Source organism: Nannospalax galili, unplaced genomic scaffold, assembly GCF_000622305.1.
Source record: "Nannospalax galili isolate Female #2095 unplaced genomic scaffold, S.galili_v1.0 scaffold210, whole genome shotgun sequence".
NCBI lineage: Eukaryota > Metazoa > Chordata > Mammalia > Rodentia > Spalacidae > Nannospalax > Nannospalax galili.
Genome location: NW_008329365.1, coordinates 2287437 through 2299356, shown reverse-complemented (window position 1 = coordinate 2299356; position 11920 = coordinate 2287437). Strand labels below are relative to the sequence as shown.

The window sequence follows — 11920 nt, the reverse complement described above, 5'->3', positions numbered from 1 at the left end:
TTTTTTAAATTTTTATTTTTTATTATTTTATGTGTATGAGTGTATTGCCTTCATGGATGTAAGTGCATCCATGTCATGCAATGCTCACAGAGGTTAGAAGAGGGTGTCGGATCCCCTGGAACTGGAGTTTCAGACAGTTGTTAACTGCCATGTGGGTGCTGGGAATTGAACCCAGGTCCTCTGCAAGGCTGCTCTTAACTACTGAGCTATCTTTCCAGCCCCTTATTATCTTGCTCAATGTGATAGTGATTTAATTGAAATAAACTGACATTTGAATTAATGAGCTCTGTAGAAAAGGTTGACAAAAGTTTAAAAAATCATCTGTTTGAATCCCTACTCTGCTGGATGTAGCTGTGTGACCCTGTCATCTCAGAATACTCACCTTCTCATCTCTGGTAGGAGAGTTATAGTTCCCTAGAGGTAGTCCTGGGGAATAAAGGTAACATATGTATAGCACACAACAATGTCTGCCGGTTAGTAGATACTCATGGATGGTAGCTGTGACTTGTAGATTATTACATTAGAGAACCAGTGAATATTGTATAGTGGGTTCCACCTTCCAGATCAGCCTAACATGTCTATGGATTACCAGAAGAAACAGTCTCACCAGTACAGGTACTGCTCTTGTTTCCCATGGCTCAAGTCCACTGAGATTTGCCAGGGTGGGGGGGTGGGGTGTTCTCTTGTCTAATTTCCAGAGCAAAAGTATGCGAGTGAGAATAAAGGGTGAGAGTGTATTCTGAAAAGCTGCCATTGCAACCAAACTGTTGTCTTCAGAACTCTCACACAGACGAAACAAGGTCACTTCAGAATGTCCAGTGTGTGGCAACTGGTGCCATTCAGCCTGCACTGTAATTAATGAAAACATCTGCCCATTGTCAGTTGTGCAAGAGAGAGTCATCCAGAAAAGACTCCTGTGGAGAACGCTGAGTCCTCTGTGGGAATGGAGGAGGTATTCCAGAGCCCTGTCAGAAGGCCAAAAAACAGGTGACTCCAAAAGGTCTGTGTTGAGCCTGGCCTACCCCCACCTCTTACTTTGTCTGAATCCCCACTAGGCATCATGAAGTAGAATGTATGATGGGGATAAGACTGGGCGTGGGCTAGAATGGACCGACTTTGATTGGCAGGGAGGCCTTTCTCTTGATGGAGCCAACTGATGCACGGAAGCTGGCATAAGGAAACCTCAGCACCCAGAGCAGAGAGTGGAGACCTTGAAGGTGCCTCATCAGAGGCATGAAAGATGTAGCTTGACTGCAGTAACCATCTCGCTATGTGTATCAAAACATGTTACACACTGTAAACACAACCAGTTTTTATTTTAAAAAATGAGAGAAGAATATGGCCAGTATGAAGCAATTTCTGAACAGTAAGGAAGGTTCCAGGAGATGCTGAGAGTGTGGTGTTCATCCTCCTGCACTTCATCGAGGCTCGGGATCGTTGCTGTAAAGCTCTCAGGATTGGACCGTGCAATCCTGGACTGTTGCTCTTGTGGACTCAGCTCCTATCTTCCTTGGGTTTGTAATATTTTACTTGGCTCCAGCAGTTTGTTTGAGGGCCACTGGACAGTGTCTAGTTCAGGATTGCCAAATAGGTTTCATCATTGTGAACTTTGATCATTTGGAAGTGGCCATCTGGGTCCAGGGTCAGGACAGGCTCTGTGTCCAAGTCAGGTTTAAGGAACAGTCTCCAGGCATTACTTAGTGCTGTTCCAGGTGTGGAAGGAAGTTAATGTACTTGAGTTGGTTTATTTGTTCTTAAGATTGAGATGTTTCTCGTAACCCATCCTTTTACAGGGTATAGTTCAGTGGGCTTTAGTATGCGTCAAAGGTTAATAACTAACACAATCAATTCCAGAACACTTGCCTTGCCCCAGATAGAAACCTCAGACACATGGTCACTCCCTACACTCTTACTCCCCTAACCCTGGAAACTTCGAGCCACCTTTTGTCTCCACAGATTTGCCTATTTGGGGTCTTACATCTATATCTATCTATCTATCTATCTATCTATCTATCTATCTATCTATCTATCTATCTATCTATCTATCTATCTGTCTGTCTGTCTATCATCTATCATCTATCTATTGTTCTCTCCCTCATGCATTTGCCTAGAAGCAAAACTGCTAGCTGATGGTAACCCAGTGCTCAACTTTTTGAGAAACTGACAAATGTCTCTTTGAAGTGGCAGTACCATTTTGCATGCCTACTCATGGAGCAGGAAGGCTTCAGCCTCTCCACACCATCACTAGCACTTACTGTAGTCTGTCTTTTGACTTTAGCTCTCCCCATGGGTGTGAAGTGGCCTCTGTTGTTCCTTTCCCAAATGAGAGATGATGTTGACCTGTTCTCAAGTGCTTATGGGCTAGGGTGGGGGTGGGGATATGCCTGGGGCTGTAATTAGCTGGGGGAGGGGGATGACTGGAGCTGTAATTACATCTCTAGATTCTGCCCTCCTGGCAGCACTAACTCCTGTAGCTATGCTAACTGCTTTCTAATGAGAGAAGCAGCCAGCAACTCTTGAGTTTCAGATGCATGTAAGAAAGGTTGATGTTAAAGCAGTGTTCTTCGAATGCTGTCATATAATTTGGGAATTTAAATTTGAGTACCATAAAAAAAATCTCCAAGCATATTTGCTGTTTGGTGGGATTTGTTATAGTAATATGACCTTACAGTTTATGGGTTTTTTTAAAGTTTTATGTGAGCCAGGTGTGGTGATGCACACCTTTAATCCCAGCACTCAGGAGGCAGAGGCAGGCAAATATCTGTGAGTTCAAGGCCAGCCTGGTCTACATAGTGACTCCAGGACAGCTGGGGCTACAGAGAGACCCTGTCAAAAAAAAAAAAAAAAAAAAAAAAAAAAAAAAAATGTATGTGAATGAGTATGTTGCCTGCATGCTGTTGTGCAATACCATCAGAGGTCAGAAGAGAGCACCAGATTCCCTGGAACTGGAGTTACAGATAGTTGTCAGGGGCCATGTGAGTGCTGGGAATTGAACCCCGGTCCTCTGCAAAAGTAGCCAGTGTTCTTAACTGCTGAGTCATCTCTCTAGCCCCTCTTCTGTTTTCTTTTAAATCACACTTGCATATATCAGCGCATTTACAGTCTTAGTAGCACTACTATGAGATAAGCGACAGGAGTCACTATCCCCACTTTGAAAAAGTGGAAGCTAAGACTCCAGTTTGTGATTTGTGTAAGGTCACACAAATAGTAGGATTTAAATTTAAGACTTTCAATTTCTGTTACTTCGTAGTAATGAATTATTACTCAAGTCAGGGACTGGGGAGAGGTGAACCCATACTGTCAAAAATCAGTGATGTGCTATGAACTGAACTTCTTAGACAAAAAGCGACACCTGTGCCAAAGAGTCTACAAGACTGACTGACTGACTGATTAGAACTTCTGGGTGATAGAGAGTTGACTGTTACAAATCTAGAGCCAAATTACCTTGAGCTGTCTATGGCCCTTTACTAGCCACTCCTGGGAGTGGAGAGATGGCTCAAGTGGTTAAGAACACTGGCTGCTCTTGCAGAGGACTCGAGTTCTATTCCCAGCACTCACATGGCAGCTAACAACCATCTGTAACTCCAGTTCCAAGGGACCTAACACCCTCTTCTGACCTCCACAGGAGTTGCATGACATGGGTGCATCTACCTACATGCAGGCAATATACTCATATGCTTAAAAAAATAGCCATTCCTTGCCCACCTAACGTCCTTATGACTAACAGGTGAAGTCTTTTGGAATGTATTAACAGGTCACCAGCTTTTACTAACCTCAAAACTAGAATGTTGTCAGTTAGCAAGCATGAGGCCAGTTGGCAGAGGTTTCCACACTGTGCTGTCATATGTCTGCCTGCTATTTCCACAAATGTGCTTACAAAGCACCTTGACTTTTGTCTTCAACTGTAAAAAACTTCATGAAACTTGCCACATTGGAACATGGTGTTTGGGGTAACCTGAGTCTGTGTTCCCAGGCCATGGTCACTCATTTGACTCCAGAATGAATTCTCTGAGGTGAGAACTATTTTATGTTGACAGTGCCCATCTCCAAATGGACATGTGGTCATAGTCAAGTCCCAAAAGACTGTTGTTGATCTTAGAGCTCATTACATGGATGGTCATGAAACAAGATAGACTACTGTTTTTCCAGTTAGCCCATTAGAAGCACTTCAGGAAGAAGACAGAACCATGTATCCCTGGGTGTCCTCAAAGTCTGTCCATCCAAAGAGGGAACAAAGCTGGGATGGATGTGGAACTGGAGAGAGGACAGGCAGCCCTTAGCTAGCCAGCTTTGGCCCACCACAATCTGCTCCTTCCAAAATCCATATTCCTAATGTGATCTTCTCCTTGAGAAAACAGGAATTTATGCAGAGAGTGAGCCATCTATTGAGACCAAACCAAAACTGACCTTGCAGAGATAGCACAAAATTGACCTAACAGAGATAGTACATTTAAAGTCTGAACATTGCTCTTAAAGGATGGGAAAGATGGGTGACTTGAAATACTGTCCCGATTAAGCCCATAGGTTAATGCCTTGCTTTGCTGCCCAGGCTGGCCTCCATCTCCTGGGCTGCCAGTCCACCTGCCTTCTCTTTAGGGCTGGGACTACAGATGAACACCATTGTATCTAGCTCAATAATTCCTTTTCACTTAAATATTGTAGAGGCAGAAAAAGGAAGTCTTCTTTATTTATTTGCTTTTGTTTGGGGATGTCACTATGTAGCCCAGGCTGGTCTTAAACAGGTAATCCTCCTTCCTCGGCCTTCCAAGCGCTAAGGAGAGCACCACCATACCCAGCCTGGATCAAGTCCGTTGGTCAGATACAATTGAACTTCATTCGTTGTGGAAAACCATTTTCCTGCTTATATATTCCTTTAACCCACAATTAACTTACTGTTTGCTTTTGGCCATCTTATAATTTATTTTTTTAAGATTTACATTTTTATTTATATATTTTATGTGTATGAGTGTTTTGCCTGCATGTATGTAAGTGCACCTGTGTCATGCAATGCCTGCAGAGGTCAGAAGAAAGTATGGGATCCCCTGGAATTGGAGTTATGGATGATTGTTAGCCTCTATGTAGGTTCTGGGAACTAAACCTGGGTCTTCAGTAAGAGCAGCCAGAGCTCTTAACCACTGAGCCATTTCTCCACCCCCATAACTTAGTCTTTAGAGTGTAGAAATATAAGATCTTTATGAAGTACTTACTCTTAATGCCATTCATCTTTTCTTGTAAACTTATAAACCTTTTTATGAATCATGACTTTGAAGGGTGACCTTTATCTGAAAATTACACGAAGTGTTTGTGTCGTCTTCCCTCGGATGGCCCACCTGCTTGAGCCCTCACCAGAGTTTAATTTTATCCTGAAATTTTGTGTAACAAAAATGTTTGAAGCATTTCACTCATGTTGGAGAAGATATTTATTAAAGTTCTTATGTTTACTTTCAAAATATTTTTAAAGGGCTGGGAATGTGGCTCAGTGGTGAAGAGCTTGCCTAACATGCATGAGGCCCTGGCTCAATCCCCAGTACCATCAAAATAGATTTTTTTAACTTTTACAAAAACTTTATTGAGAATTTCATACATGTATATAAGGTGATTTGATCAAATCCATGCCCACTCCTTCCCCTCCAACAATCCCCCCTCTGAAGAGGTAACCCTAAAATCTTTTAAGGATTAGATATAAGCTCCCAAGTACTTTTGACTTTTAGTCCGGAAACTGACAACATTTCTTTGGGTTCTTTTTACCCTAACTACCTAGCCAGTTCCTACCTCCTATTCTTATCACACAACCCTCTGAAGAGGTTACCCAAATTGCCAATAGGGAATAGGGACGCAGACCGCTCTGGCTTCTTCCATGCTAAACAGGGATGTAGGGTGAAGCAACTGGAGTACCCCTTCAGTGGGTCTATCTAAAAGACTCCCAAATTGCATAACTCTTATCTCAAGGAGGAAAAGAAATTTTAAGAAAGTCCTTGAATCATGAATGGGAGATGTGAAGGAGAAGTAAAAGCAAAAGTAATTAGCATTACAAGTTCTAGACAGGGAACTAGAAAAATGTCAGAACAGGGCAATTTTCAAATGTTCATATGAGAGTCCATTGGAGTTTCTTGACAAGGGCTTCCAAAAGCATCCCTCTATTCAAAATATTTTTAAAAACACAAATATGCACTTATGTGACATTATATGTTTTTTTATTTTTATTATGTTGGGTCTCACCGAGTAGCTATAGGAGTTTTTTATTGTCATGGCTGAACATAGCCATTAAAAAGACATTGGGGGCCAGGAGCCAAGCATGTGCCAGTGTGGGCCCTGGGTCCCATCCCAGTACTGCAGAAATTAATGATTAAAGGACAGGGAAGGACTTGTGGGTAACTGAGTATTTGGATTCTTTTGTGTGTGAGATGGTTCTATCAGGAAACTTAGAGGTAAGTAATATGATTTCAGATCAGAAGTTTATGGCAAAGATAAAGTCAGGGAACACACAGTAGTTGTGAAAAGCTGCAGCTAGCTCATGTCTGAGAGGAGAGGACAAGAACTAGTGTGTGTCTGCATGCCTCAGACCCAATCACTTCTCCCTGCCATTATGGCATTTCACCTTGGTCTTCTGATCTTTTCGTAAAGAGGTTTCTAGATAGTGTTCGTGCTTCAGTTCTCATGTATTTTGTCATTTACTAAGCTTTTTCTCCTGGAGCCTATTCTAGACATTTGCATGGTTATGTCCTTTAACCCCTGTATCAACCTTCTAAGGCAGGCACAATTACTATCTCTAGCTTAGGGTTGAAGAAACTGAGGCTCAGGGACTCTAAGCAACTGAAGTCCCAAGGTAATTGGTCATTTGCGGAACCAAGATTTGGAGCCAGTTCTTTGTGAGCTGCTGCCTTCATAAGCAGAGTATGTTTGGTTATCAAAATGGAATGGTTCTCTACCTCCCTTGATTGTATTCTCTGATAGCCCTCTTTCCTCTCCCCAAGCTCTGAATCCCTTGATTTGAGTTCAGGAAGGCCTTCTCATGTCTAGATGGACCATCTGCAGGGTCTGGATGACCACAGGGGTGGGGAGGTTGTTCTAGTTTGCTTCCTGTTGCTGTGAGAAACACCATGACCAGAAAGCAGCTTGGGGAGGAAAGGGCTTGTTTGGCTTACAGACCATAGTCCATCATTGTGGGAGGCCAAGGCAGGAGCTGAAGCAGAGACCTTGAGAAATGCTGCTTACTGGCTGGCTCAGCTACTTTGGTTTGGTTTTGTCTTTTTTTTTTGAGACAGAGTCTCAGCCTCATTTTTGTAGCCCCAGCTGGCCAGAAACGCACTATGACACTCACTGTGTAGACCAGGCTGACCACCTGAAGATCCACCTGCCTCTGCTTCCCAAGTGCTGGGATTAAAGGCATGTGCCACCATGCTCAGCTTCAGCTACCTTTCTTCTACAGCCCAGGCCCTCCAGCTCCAGGATGGTATCACTCACAGTGGGCTGTGGTGATAGGCTCCTACAAACATGCCCACGGGCCAGTCTGATGGAGGAGATTCCTCAATGGAGGTGCCCTCTTCCCAAGTGATCTAGTTTGTGTGAAGTTGACAAAAACTAATCAGTACACGGATGAATTGTTGGGAGTTTCAGCGAGGCTCTGGAGGCATCTGGGTGTCTTCTGCCTGGCCTGCCAGCAAGGAGAAGCTCTACTATGAAGCAGAGCCCTTTTGAGTCTGGATGTGTGAACCCACTGGGCACTGGCACCATAGGTGGCCACTGCACATTTGGCAGCAGGAAGCACCCAGAGGCAAAGGCCAGAAATGGGCGGGGGGGTCCTTCAGATAATGAGCTGGGAGCCCCTGGGTCCTCAGAGTGGTTTGAAAACTGTGCAGAGATGACCTGAGTTCCAATCCCCAGAATTTAGTCAAAGCCAGTTGTCGAAACACACACTGTCTGTAGTTCCAGCACTCCTAGATGACCTGGGAGGCAGAGACAGGAGCATCCCAGGACTCAAGGGCCACCTAGCCTGGTGTGCCCTGGAGAAGAATGATCAAGAGACTTTCTCACACAAGGTGGAAGGCAAGGACCAACACCCACAACTGTCCTCTGACCTCCACACATACTCCATGGCACACACACACATACATCACACACATAACATACACATATGCACTCACACACAATGCATACACATTCACACACATGCACATACATCACACATACATACACGTCACACACACACACACACACACACACACACACACACACACACACACACAGAGCTTTCCCATTCCTCACTGCAGCCAGCAGGATTTCTGAGGAGTTCAGTTGACACAGCTGTGTGGTTACCGTCTGACCGCCCTTTTCCTTAACTGTGCTCTCCTGACTTACTTTCCCCAGGAGGGCTGGAGCCACCTCCTGATAATCCTTGGAGGGTTTGCCCTTGGCCAGTATCCCATTTCCAGTGGCTCTTCACTAACCCCCTTGTTTTTTTGTTTTGTTTTGTTTTGTTTTGTTTTTTTGTTTTTTTAAAAGACATGTAGCCCAGGCTGACCTGGAACTCACAGAGGTTTGCCTACCTCTGCTGCATGAGTGTGGGATTACAGGAGTTCCCCACCACACCCTGTTTTTTTTTTTTTTTTTTTTTTTAAATAAATAAGGTCAATTCATGTTCAACAAAGGCACACTCCTTCAGAGATTTATCTTATATTCGTGTAAAAAAAATCATTCTCATATCAAGGGAGTAAGAACTAGTTTATTCCAGAGTGACTATAGCCTGGGAATAACCCAAAGACTATGTTTCAATGTGGTAACGGTTTCATGAAGTTTTTATAATAGCAGAATGAAGAAAATCATAATATATATCCACACACATACATTAATTTAGATTCTGTATATGAGAGAAAACACACAGCATCTCCCTGAGCCTGGCTTATTTTGCTTAAGTTAATGTTCTCCAGTTCCTTCCATTTCCTTGCAAATGACCCAATTTCACTCCTCTTTTATTAGTTCTTTCAGTTGAATAAACTCTATTGTGTATATATAGCACATTTACCATTCATCTCTTGATGGCCATCTTGGCTGACTACGTTGGCTGTTGTGAATAGTGCTGGCCTAAACATGGAGGTACACATATCTCTGTGGAATGCTGGCACTCTGCGGCATGCCAGCTTAGATCCCTTTGAATTTATTCTCAGGAGCGAACTGGGTCAAATGGTAGTTCTCTTTGTAATTAAAGACTCTTCACATTGGCTTCCATAGTGGCTGTAATGGTTCACATTCCTACCAGCAGTGAATTTTTAATTTTTTTGATATATAATAATTCTGCACACGTATAGGGTATAGTGTGGTATTTGAGTGTGTGGATACATAAAAGCACTCTTTAGATTAGGGTAGTCAGCATATCCTCCGCCAGGCTTACCATCTCTTCATGGTGGGAGCATTCAGAATCCCCTGGTAGCTGGTATGAAATGCACAGTGAGTCTCTGTAGACCTTGTTGTCCTGCTGTGCTGCAGACCATCACGAGCTGCTCCTTCCTCTAGCTGTGCTGGGTAGCTGTTAACACTCTCCTCTCCTGTCACCACCACCCAGCCCCTCTCCTTTCCCAGTCTCTTTAATGACTATTCAATTTTCTGTGACCTCAGCTCTTTTTAAAATTTTAGAATTATTTTTACTATTTTACGTGTATGAATGTACTGCCTGCATGTAAGCGCACCTGTGTCTTGCAGTGCCCATGGAGCTCAGAAGAGGGCATTGGATCCCCTGGAACTGGAGTTATAGATGGTTGTTATCTGCCATGTGGGTGCTGGGAACTGAACCCAGGTCCTTTGCAAGAGCAGCTAGTGCTCTTCACCACTGACCTCAGCTTTTTTAGTTTTCTACAATATGAGTGAGGTCATGAAAGGTTTGCCTTCCTCTGTTTAGTTTATTTTCCTTAATGATGCCCTCCAGGCAAATCCATGTTGCCACAAATAAAAGAATTTCATACTTTTATGGCAGAATAATATTCAGTTTATATGTGTTGCTACATTTTCTTTGTCTGTTATCCATTGGTGAGCTGTGATTCTATATTTTACTATTATAAATAATGCTGCAATAAACATGGGCTATTAGGTATCTCTTTGACTTAATGATTTCCCTTCCTATTTGTGTATACCCAGAGTGGGATTGCTGATCATGTTTCTAGTTTTGTGGAGTTTTAAAAATTGTTTCCGAAGCTGGGTGTGATGGTGCATGCCTTTAATCCCAGCACTCAGGAGGAAGAGGCAGGAAGATATCTGTGGGTTCAAGACCAGCCTAATCTACATAGTCAGTTCCGGACCAGCTGGGGCTACAAGGAGACCCTGTCTCAAAAACACCAAAAAAAAAAAAAAATTGTTTCCCATACGGGGGCTAGGGAGATGGCTCAGCAGTTAAGAGCACTGGCTGTTCTTGCAGAGGACCCAGGTTCAGTTCCCAGCACCCACATGGCAGCTAACAACCATCCATAACTCTAGTTCCAGGGGATCCAATGCCCTCTTCTGATCTCCAAGGGCATTGTACATCACAGGTGCACTTACACACATGCAGGCAGTACACTCATACACATAAAATAAAAACACTAAAATATTTTTACAAATTGCTTCCCATAATGCCTGTCCTGCCTTATATCCCCACCCACAGTCTACAAGAGTCTACTTTTCCGTGTCCTTGCCTGCATTCCTTAGTTTTTGTTTTTCAGTAGTAGCCATTGTGGTGGGGATGAGTCTCTGGTGCTTAGTGACACTGAGTACGTTTTTCACATTCTTTTTAGTCATTTGTTTATCTTCTCTCATGGGATATCTGTTCAGATCATTAGCCCATCACCTAGCTTACTGAGGTTATTTACTGTTTGAGTTATCGTATGTTCTAGACGCCAATCTGTTAGTGGATGAGCACTTTGGAAATGCCCCCCACTCCCATTCTCTAGGCTTCTTACTTTGCTTCCTTTGATGTGCAGAAACTCAACATTTTGAATTGATTCTCATATCTTTAGCTAGAAGTCTATGTTCTTTCTTCTGCATTAAATACTCAGTTTTCCATGCACCATCTGTTTCTTTCATAGTAAGACAGGCTCGTACTATGTAGCCTGGACTGACTCTGAACTTGAGATCCTCCTACCTCAGCCTCCCCACTGTAGAGATTATAGGCTCACACCACCTTGCTCAGCCCCAGAACCATTTATCAAATAGACTCCTTCCTCTAACATATGTTTTTGGTGCTTTTGTTGAAAAATAGTTGGCTATTGTATTAGCTGTTTTTCTGTCCTGTGATAAAACACATCAAGGCAACTTACAGAAGGAAGAGTTTATTAGGCTACAGTTCTAGAGGGACAAGAGTTCATTATGGGGGTGGGGGGCATGGTAGGAGGCAGCCAGAGCAGAAAGTTTGCATCTTCAAGCAGGCACAGGAAGCAGAGAGACAGACTGGAAGTGGGCAAGGCTATGTACTCCCAAAGTCCATCTCCCAGTGACATGCTTCCTCCAGTGTGGCCACAACTCCTAAAGGTTCCATGACCTCCCCAAAAAGTGCCACCAAATGGGGACCAAGTGTTCAAATACTTGGGGCCTATAGGGATGTTCTCAATTAATTTCTGGGTTCTCTGTTCTTTTCCATTGGTCATTGTGTCTGTTTTTATGTCAGTATCATATTGTTTTGATTACTATAGCTTTATAGTATATTTTGAAGTCAGATATTGTGATGCCTCCAGCGTTGTTCTTTCTGCCAAGTGTTTAAGATCCACTGTAGTTTTATACAAGTTTCAGGAATACTTTTTCTATTTCTATGAATAATGTCCTTGTTATTTTGATAGGGCTTGTTGGACTTTTATTGTTGCTGTTAGTACAGAATTGTAAAAGTTACTTATGTATTCTGGATGCAGATCGATGTATTGCAAGTATTTTCTTTGTGGGCTGTCTTTTTATTTTATTTTAT

General features: G+C 43.0%; 1 protein-coding gene across 3 annotated transcripts in view; it reads left to right on the top strand.

Annotated features, from left to right (window-relative positions):
• The window catches only part of Borcs5 (BLOC-1 related complex subunit 5), a 93418-nt gene that overhangs the window by 74086 nt on the left and 7412 nt on the right, over window positions 1–11920 (top strand). The window lies entirely within an intron of this gene.